The sequence below is a fragment of the Panulirus ornatus genome, chromosome 2 (assembly GCF_036320965.1).
Source record: "Panulirus ornatus isolate Po-2019 chromosome 2, ASM3632096v1, whole genome shotgun sequence".
Lineage (NCBI taxonomy): Eukaryota > Metazoa > Arthropoda > Malacostraca > Decapoda > Palinuridae > Panulirus > Panulirus ornatus.
The window spans coordinates 8,400,502-8,410,501 of NC_092225.1; positions in this window are offsets into that span (position 1 = coordinate 8,400,502).

Genomic DNA, 10,000 nt, shown 5'->3' on the forward strand with positions numbered 1-10,000 from the left:
CATTTTTTGTCCCTTACTGGAAATCATACACACTCCAGAGATCTTTCCAGTCTCCTGCAGAGTCTTTCTGGCCGAGGTTACCACGGCTCTGACTGCCACTACACGAGTCAGTCCGTTGTCTAGACTGGCTTAAGTGGACGTGTCATCTGCTCGATCGCAGCTTTGAAGTCACCTCCAAAGTATTCTTTTTGCTCTTGGAATGACCCATCACTGGTGTACTTTGCATGGCACTACAGAAGGCGATCAACCAGCATCAGTACTTCCCATCATTTGGCACCGTTCTCTAAGTCTGTACTTCAAAAGTCGGAGGGAACTTAAGGGACCTAAAACCAACAACATCTGCTTTGTGAGCGAGAACTTATATTCATCACTATAATTCCTAGCGCTAAACGTTATATAGTTGTAGTTTTAATTTTGCTTGTTACATCTGACTTTGTAATGCTCCTGACAGCGCAGGAGGGTTGATACCAGAGATAACCCTCTCTGTATATTCCATAACTCTTCGTCATGGCAAGTTCTCAAACTTTATGGGAATTCTTTAGTTTCCAACAAGTAAAAGTTGGCGCTCTTTCCCTTTTTTCTCTCTCCCTGCAAGCAAGGGAAACTTCTTCCAGAGGACGGAAAGTGTTGTGACACAGTTCTGCAGATAATGTATTTTCCTGTTCTCAGTAAGTTGAGGATGATTCAACATGTCAGGCGAGGAAGAATGTATACATGTTGTATTCTAAGTGACGGACGCATCACAGCGTTGTGTAATCACTTTACTGCAATACACTGGGATTTCCGTCTCTATATCACACGTTCAAACATTAACATGTCTACGTCAGTATCAGTAACTGTTGATGACACGAATGTCAGTATCAGTAGCTGTTGATGACACGAATGTCAGTATCAGTAGCTGTTGATAACACGAATGTCAGTATCAGTAGCTGTTGATAACATGAATGTCAGTATCAGCAGCTGTTGATAACACGAATGTCAGTATCAGCAGCTGTTGATAACACGAATGTCAGTATCAGCAGCTGTTGATAACACGAATGTCAGTATCAGTAGCTGTTGATAACATGAATGTCAGTATCAGCAGCTGTTGATAACATGAATGTCAGTATCAGCAGCTGTTGATAACACGAATGTCAGTATCAGCAGCTGTTGATAACACGAATGTCAGTATCAGTAGCTGTTGATGACACGAATGTCAGTATCAGTAGCTGTTGATGACACGAATGTCAGTATCAGTAGCTGTTGATGACACGAATGTCAGTATCAGTAGCTGTTGATGACACGAATGTCAGTATCAGTAGCTGTTGATGACACGAATGTCAGTATCAGTAGCTGTTGATGACACGAATGTCAGTATCAGTAGCTGTTGATGACACGAATGTCAGTATCAGTAGCTGTTGATAACACGAATGTCAGTATCAGTAGCTGTTGATAACACGAATGTCAGTATCAGTAGCTGTTGATAACATGAAAGTAAATGTGAAATGTGCGATTACTAGAACATGTATGACAGTGAGCTCTGATTTAGACGAGAGAAGTATGGGTGGACTGCTTATTCCTAGACTGTCAAAAACTTTCTGAAATTGTATCACACAAGGCAGGGATATAGGGAGACTCCTTCAGTGGACAGAAAGTTACCTTCGTGGATGAGGACGATGCACGTAGGTTAGATAAGCTCTTTCATAAAAGGATGGAGTCACCATTGTCATGCCTCATGGTTTGGTCCTGAGGCCACTGCTCTTAATGATCTATGTAAATGACTTGCTTGAAGGTCTGGACTCGTACCTGAATGTGTTTGCGGATGATCCTAAATGTCACGAAGGAAGTAAACAATGATAAGGATTGCACTAATTCACAATGGAACCTGGACAAATTCCAAAGTTGATCTGATGTATACTTGTGAGATTCAACCTAATCAAGTACAAAGTAATGAGGATTGGACGCTAAAAAGAAAGCCCAATTACGAATGCTATCTATTAGGAAATACGGGATAGGAATTTCTGTGAGATATGGCGTCTGGAATCGACATTGTACTTAATCTGTCGCCAGAGCTCTATCTCAAGAGAAATGTAAAGGAGACAAACTGTCTGCTCCTAAATGTAAGAAAATCATCTTTAATTACCTGTAAACTATTTACAGAGTATGTTAGACATCAACTTAAATATGGTTCTCAAACCTGGTTAGTGTACTTAAAAGCTTGAGGCAATTATAGAGAACTTCCAGAGGAGAGCAACAATGATACAAGTATTGAGACAGCCAGTGAGAGATGAGATGTCACAGTTTGTTCACCACGGGAGAAAGTGGAGTAAAGATGACCTAGGCAGAGCGTTTAAGTTTCTCGACCAGTCTGATGATGTCGACAGTGAATACGTAGTCTTCCAAAGACGCAGTGGTAGAGCAACTAGAGGTCATAATGAAAACTAATCGAGAAACTTGTTAGAAAAGATGTGAAGTACTTATATAGTATTACTGTGAATAAATGGTAATAAGTGATGAAAATGTTAAGGTTAATACTGAACGAAAGTTAGAAAAGTTTTAACACTGAAGAAATATTCTAGTAATGGGGCTCACCAGTGCAAAAATCCCCTCTCGTACTATGGAAATAAAGAACTACGTACTGGTAATCACAGGAGTCTGCTGTCTCATTTGCCATTTCATTGGTCTACTTTATGTATAAAGATAACCAATGAACGTTTATAAAAGCCAATATACTTGGGTTAGGGATTCCATCACTGCTAGCACTCTCTTCGTCACACTGATCAGCCAAGATTTTTTACGCGAACAATGAAACAAAGTGAGAGGGAAGGTGGGATTTCCAGCACACAAGATTTCCACGATGCTGGAAAAGCGTCAGAAATCCAGGACACGTATGGTCATGGAAAACTGATGAAGATGGTGAATTTAGAAAATGATAACAGAAAGGAAAAATCCGGAAATTTGAAAGATCGGCACACGTGGTATAAAGTCTTCCAGGCGACTGTCACATCCACGGAATCAGTGTAACTGACAAGTGCTTACAAATCTAACTTCTTAAACCCTGTCTCGCGTTTCTGCATGGAGAACATGACACCGAACAACTAATGTCAAGAAACAGAAAGAATAAAATGAAATGCGCAATGAACAGAATGGAATTTTTGGACCTTGATCAACATTACTAATTTTTCCTTTGCAATGTCTTTTCTTTTTTAGTAATAATCAGAGAAAACAAAGATAACTCTAAAGTAAAGGCATAATAAGGTCAACCATGAGTTATGGGAGAATATCATGAAGAGAACTTGTGATTGTCTATAATCGGCTGATTAGTAAGTAATAAAGAAATTAAACTGAGGATGAAGATACAGTGAGTAGGACATGAGAGCTTTTGCGGGAGTTGATTTTGAAACATGTGCCTACTGACCAGTTCATTCTCCCGTCACTGTGCTTAGAACACTCACTCATTCGACTAGAAAGAGATTTACTCATTATTTACGAGCCTCATGAAATATTCTAAATTCATATTACCCCTCCTTGTTTCCTCCAGTATGGAAACATATGTATCTGCTCGGTTTAAAGTTTATGCTCAATTCTGTACACATTCTCTTTCCTTCATTTTCTCTGAGTGCCTTCCACCCACCTACACACACACACACACACACACACACACACACACACACACACACACACCATTGTCACTTCTTTACATTACAGGGATGACAATCAATGCACACTGATCTTTAAGTTTGGAACATATTCGTTCGATACTTCATAAAACACGGTATGAATATGTATGTTAACCTCGCGCTTAATTAAACCAGGACAACCACCCCAATGACATCTTTCTCCCCCCTCTCTCTCTCTCTCTCTCTCTCTCTCTCTCTCTCTCTCTCTCTCTCTCTCTCTCTCTCTCTCTCTCTCACTCACAAACACACACACACACACACACACACATACACACAGTGAGTACAATGATTATCATCCCTATGATGTACAAATAAGGGAATGGAACTCTTTCCTGTCCTCTCGCTGTATTTGTGCTAATGAGTTCTGAGAGCAAGACTCTTACTTGCCTGTCCATATATAAAACATATAACATTACGCAACGTACTTTTGAAATACAGCCACAAGAATCGTCTAGTGCGTTCTTTGACGGATATATTCTTAACAGTACATGCATTACAGCCACACTCAAAGGTTAGATTAAATGGGAAACTTAAGTACAATTATCAACAAAAGGCAAGACTAATTCTTGTATCATGAGGAAGCAGCGGGGTTTAACTTGATAAAATGATCCTCTTACCTTATGAAGACATTTGTTGATAAAAGATCTAAGGTACTTTAATGTTAAAATATTCTCAAGTTCCTCATCTGTGACTTCGGAACTAAATACACGGAAAGCACTTAAAAACACTGATGAAAATACTGACTGTTTAATCATCATGGTGTACAGAACAGTAAAGAATATACGAAAAAGCATCGTCAGGTTTTCTGCAAAAGCTGGATTTAAACGTGCTGCTCTGAGCACATCATTGTCCATTAGAACCATATCTACAATCTTAAATGCACAGTTTTATCAATTCAGGAATAGGAGAGTCTGAAACAGGCAAATCTCGCCTGTTCAGACTCTTCGAAAAAAATTTCTACCAATCATCCACTAGAATTGTGGGAGATCATCCAACACTAAAACAAATTTAGCATTGAGCTTTGTATGTACACTGGACAAAGGCAACAAAACACTGTATGGTGTCAGCTCCCAAGTCGTGCCAGTAAGAGCTTTATGGAGTGATAGATCAAGTAGGTCCTTCATTTTAAAAGGTGGTATTGATGACTCCACCAAGTGAGACGTAGGTAAACTCTTTGATATTCATACAAGATTTCACCAGGAATTTCACGATGGCTGCTTTATTTGTTAATAGATGCGACGGTAAGGATGGTAAATGCGAAGATCTTGGACGCAGTGGCGACTCTGGAGGCAGATTCGAGTGAGAAACTGCAAAAGCTGGTGTCTTTTCCAGTTCCAGTTTCTTTCCCTTGATTATCTCTTGAACTTATCACTATTACTCACACTCCTCCCCTGTAAGTACCACCAGTACAGTTCACGTCATTCCACCATTCAATATCCTTTCTCATATGCACATATGACTACCTCCGCATGCCATTCGTTTCTCTCGCACGTGCCAGCACTGCTTCCCTAAATGCCTCCATTCCCCAGGGTGGTATTTCTTCACACAAGTCTTATATTCAACCCCAATTACTTTCACTAGCCTCTTCTCAACAATTTCGTCGCCTCTTCTCTGAAAACCTCTACAAATGTCCACCCTTGCCTCCACTAGGTAATGATCAGACATCGCACCAGCTGCTCCTCTCTGAATATTCACATCCAAGAGCCTCATTTGCACGCCAGTCAATTAGAATGTAATCTAATAATACTCGCTGACCATCTTTCCTACTCAAACACGTACAAGTGGTTACATTGCGAGCGAGAAGGCACCTTCAGAGAAGCTGTATCACATCGTCAGTGAACGAAAAGAAGCAGTCACGCTAAGGACTCTCCCGCTCCAAAGGATTCCATCATTTCCTTGCTCTTGCATCTCTAAGGTGTAGGAGCACCATAACAAGGTATCCTAAAGTTATATATATATATATATATATATATATATATATATATATATATATATACACACAAGTGCCACCATCACCAACCTGTTCTCAGAGTATTTTCCCAGCGACTAAGGAAGGCGACGGTCGGCTTTTGTTTGTACGTGAATAGGCAGCTCCTGGGCTGAGTGGCTCATTAATCTGGAGGGTTCCATCACTCATCCTTCCCTGGGGAACGCCGCCACCCGGGCTTTTCTTGGCTCACGCTCTTCCCTACGACCCTCGTGAGCTTTTCACGCCTCTCTGTATGACCCCGTCGTTGATTCATGCGCTTCTCTACGCTTTCTCACACACTTTTGTATGACCCAGGCGTTGATCCACGCCCTTCTGTACAACCAAGCCGCTGATATACGCCCTTATCTGCGATCTAGGCGTTCATCAAAGGTTTCCTGTAGGTTTCGACGTTGCTTTACTTCTTTATCTTTGATCTAGGCGTTGGTCGAGGCTTTTCTGTACGACGCAGGCGTTGATCTATGTCCTTATCTGCGAAGTAGGCCCTTCTGTGCTACCCAGGCGTAGATCCATGCCCTTCTGTACTGCACAGGTGTTGATTACACGCCCTTCTGTACTACCCAAGTGTTGATGCAATCCCATCTGTACGTTGACCGGGGCCCTTCTGTATGACCCAAACCCTTCTATACGACCCTGGTGTGTTTATAATCTCCTAGAAGACACAAGGGAAGGAGGCCGAATCGAAAACGACTAAGAGGAGGAGGTTACACTAGAAATGTTGGGCCTCTCACACTCCTAGTTCTAATCCTTCTTAATGGTGAGACGAAGACCTGAACTGGTTAATGGTGTGGTGCAGACACTGCCATTTCATTGTTCTTTTCCAAATATCATAAGGCATCAAGTTTTGGATATAGCCGCAAAGTCATCTTCCATTTCTTGAGTCTTACCAAAGCCACGACAGACGATCGGTTCCCAGGTCAAAGGTTACCCTTTAACCAATCACGTAAAGTCGTCATAACGCCAATAAATTAAGACACATTCTTTGTAGAGACAGAAAACGGATAAGACCTGAAAGCCTTGCCATTCGGAGGCCCTTGTTAAGCTAGTGTTGCGTCTCTCATGACAATGACTTTATTCCATAACCAATATCTAATACAACAAAGAGTCAGTTCTACTTCCAGTGAGACCAATTCCATCCCTAAATTGTCCTTTTCACGTCCAAGATCACCAATTTCACCAAGTTTCATCCTCGCGGTACAAATGTCGGATTTGAAGAGATCTACCCCTGCAGGAGCAGCAAATCCTCTTGAGGTGTTCCTGTATGTCTTAGGACCGCATGTCTTCGCCCCCAGTTCAAACCCATCACGCTAACACGTTCACTCAATTTTTTCCCCTGACGTTGGCAATTTCGTTGTAGGAATGACAAATTTTTCTTAAGCAGCGAATCAATTTCACCCCAGTTTCCAAAGATTTCTACATTTAACTTCTCCAGGTACACCCTAAGGCAAGTTTTACTTCAAAAAACCACATAATATGTTTCACAGAAAATATCATATCTAATTCTTCTTTATCGGTAACAGTGTCTTCGGGAACCACCAGAGTTCTTGATACAAGAAAGTTCGTCTTGGCATCATGACAATCGTCCGGAAGGGGAAAGCATTGTCTCTACGAGAACCAAAAATGATGAAGTGTGTATGTGGCAGTGACGAGAGGAAAACAGTGTCTCTACGAGAGCCATGAAAAGAGTAATGTCTCTACAAGAACCAAAAAGAGAAGCAGTGTCTCTTCGAAAGTCAAAAGGGAATCGGTGTCACTATGAAAGGCAAAACTCCATCGTGCCATAGAATTTCGTCCCCACACCTTGCATGCTCCCGAGGCCACCCTGACCTGATATCAACCTCTGGCATACAATATTCTCTTAACCTTCGATAAATCTCCTATATGGCCCATAAAATAAACAAATTCAGCCTTTATACAGCACACGGTGTGGATAAGAAATGTCTGGTCTGATAAAAAGAAAACGCGGCTCAATATATCTTCCAGAGGGACACCTGTCTTGGATTCCACGATACCCGTCGAGAGGAAGAGCGCTTCATGACCGTACACAGTGAGACACTGACTGTCTACAAAGATGTGCCTCAGGTATAGGAAGGCCGACAGGTCAATCATTCGAGTATGAAGGGAATCAAACAGACAAGTAGACAGATGACGAAAGAGAAAGGTAAAAAGAAAGGTATAAAGTCACATACACAAGTGAGCAGAGAAGCAAGTGTATGGGCAGAGGAACCTCAGAACCGGAGAGGCAGCAAGAGATATTACAGAGGGAGGCAGACAGATACACTGATAGGCTGGCAGGCAAGCTTGCATTAATGCCGATACTCTAAAAGCACAGAAAAAATACAAGCAAGCGAGCGAGTAAGAAGGCAAGGAAAAAGTGAAGCAAGCAACACCACTGAGGGGCAAGAGAGCAAGCAAGGAGGCCGGCAAGCAGGATGGGAAAAGAGCAGCAAGTAATCAAGCTAACAAGCAAGGAGGATCGAGACTATCAAGGATGGAAGGAGGGAGATACAATTATGTGGGAGGCTTGAGCGGAGGAGGAGAGGCAGAAGCCTTGGTGGAACGCATTATGAGAGTGAGAGAGAGAGAGAGAGAGAGAGAGAGAGAGAGAGAGAGAGAGAGAGAGAGAGAGAGAGAGAGAGAGAGAGGGGGGGGGGGGGGAAGAGAAAGAGAAATAGTGAAAAACGGACAGAATAGAGAGAAGATATGGTAAGAGAATAAATAGGGAAGACAAATAATAGCAGACCCGTTGGCCCATGACTTTTTTATTTTCATTTTAGCTGAGACGGCACGGGTAACTAAGCCCCTAATCAAGGCCATTCCATTAACGCTACGTATATATATATATATATATATATATATATATATATATGTATATATATATATATATATATATATATATATATATATATATATATATATATATATATATATATGTGGATCAGGTGTTTGCTTTGAAGAATGTATGTGAGAAATACTTAGAAAAGCAAATGGATTTGTATGTAGCATTTATGGACCTGGAGAAGGCATATGATAGAGTTGATAGAGATGCTCTGTGGAAGGTATTAAGAATATATGGTGTGGGAGGCAAGTTGTTAGAATCAGTGGAAAGTTTTTATCGAGGATGTAAGGCATGTGTACGTGTAGGAAGAGAAGAAAGTGATTGGTTCTCAGTGAATGTAGGTTTGCGGCAGGGGTGTGTGATGTCTCCATGGTTGTTTAATTTGTTTATGGATGGGGTTGTTAGGGAGGTGAATGCAAGAGTTTTGGAAAGAGGGGCAAGTATGAAGTCTGTTGGGGATGAGAGAGCTTGGGAAGTGAGTCAGTTGTTGTTCGCTGATGATACAGCGCTGGTGGCTGATTCATGTGAGAAACTGCAGAAGCTGGTGACTGAGTTTGGTAAAGTGTGTGAAAGAAGAAAGTTAAGAGTAAATGTGAATAAGAGCAAGGTTATTAGGTACAGTAGGGTTGAGGGTCAAGTCAATTGGGAGGTAAGTTTGAATGGAGAAAAACTGGAGGAAGTAAAGTGTTTTAGATATCTGGGAGTGGATCTGGCAGCGGATGGAACCATGGAAGCGGAAGTGGATCATAGGGTGGGGGAGGGGGCGAAAATTCTGGGAGCCTTGAAGAATGTGTAGAAGTCGAGAACATTATCTCGAAAAGCAAAAATGGGTATGTTTGAGGGAATATTGGTTCCAACAATGTTGTATGGTTGCGAGGCGTGGGCTATGGATAGAGTTGTGCGCAGGAGGATGGATGTGCTGGAAATGAGATGTTTGAGGACAATGTGTGGTGTGAGGTGGTTTGATCGAGTAAGTAACGTAAGGGTAAGAGAGATGTGTGGAAATAAAAAGAGCGTGGTTGAGAGAGCAGAAGAGGGTGTTTTGAAATGGTTTGGGCACATGGAGAGAATGAGTGAGGAAAGATTGACCAAGAGGATATATGTGTCGGAGGTGGAGGGAACGAGGAGAAGAGGGAGACCAAATTGGAGGTGGAAAGATGAAGTGAAAACGATTTTGTGTGATCGGGGCCTGAACATGCAGGAGGGTGAAAGGAGGGCAAGGAATAGAGTGAATTGGAGCGATGTGGTATACCGGGGTTGACGTGCTGTCAGTGGATTGAATCAAACATGTGAAGTGTCTGGGGTAAACCATGGAAAGCTGTGTAGGTATGTATATTTGCGTGTGTGGACGTATGTATATACATGTATATGGGGGGGGGGGTTGGGCCATTTCTTTCGTCTGTTTCCTTGCGCTACCTCGCAAACGCGGGAGACAGCGACAAAGTATAATAAAATAAATTATATATATATATATATATATATATATATATATATATATATATATATATATATATA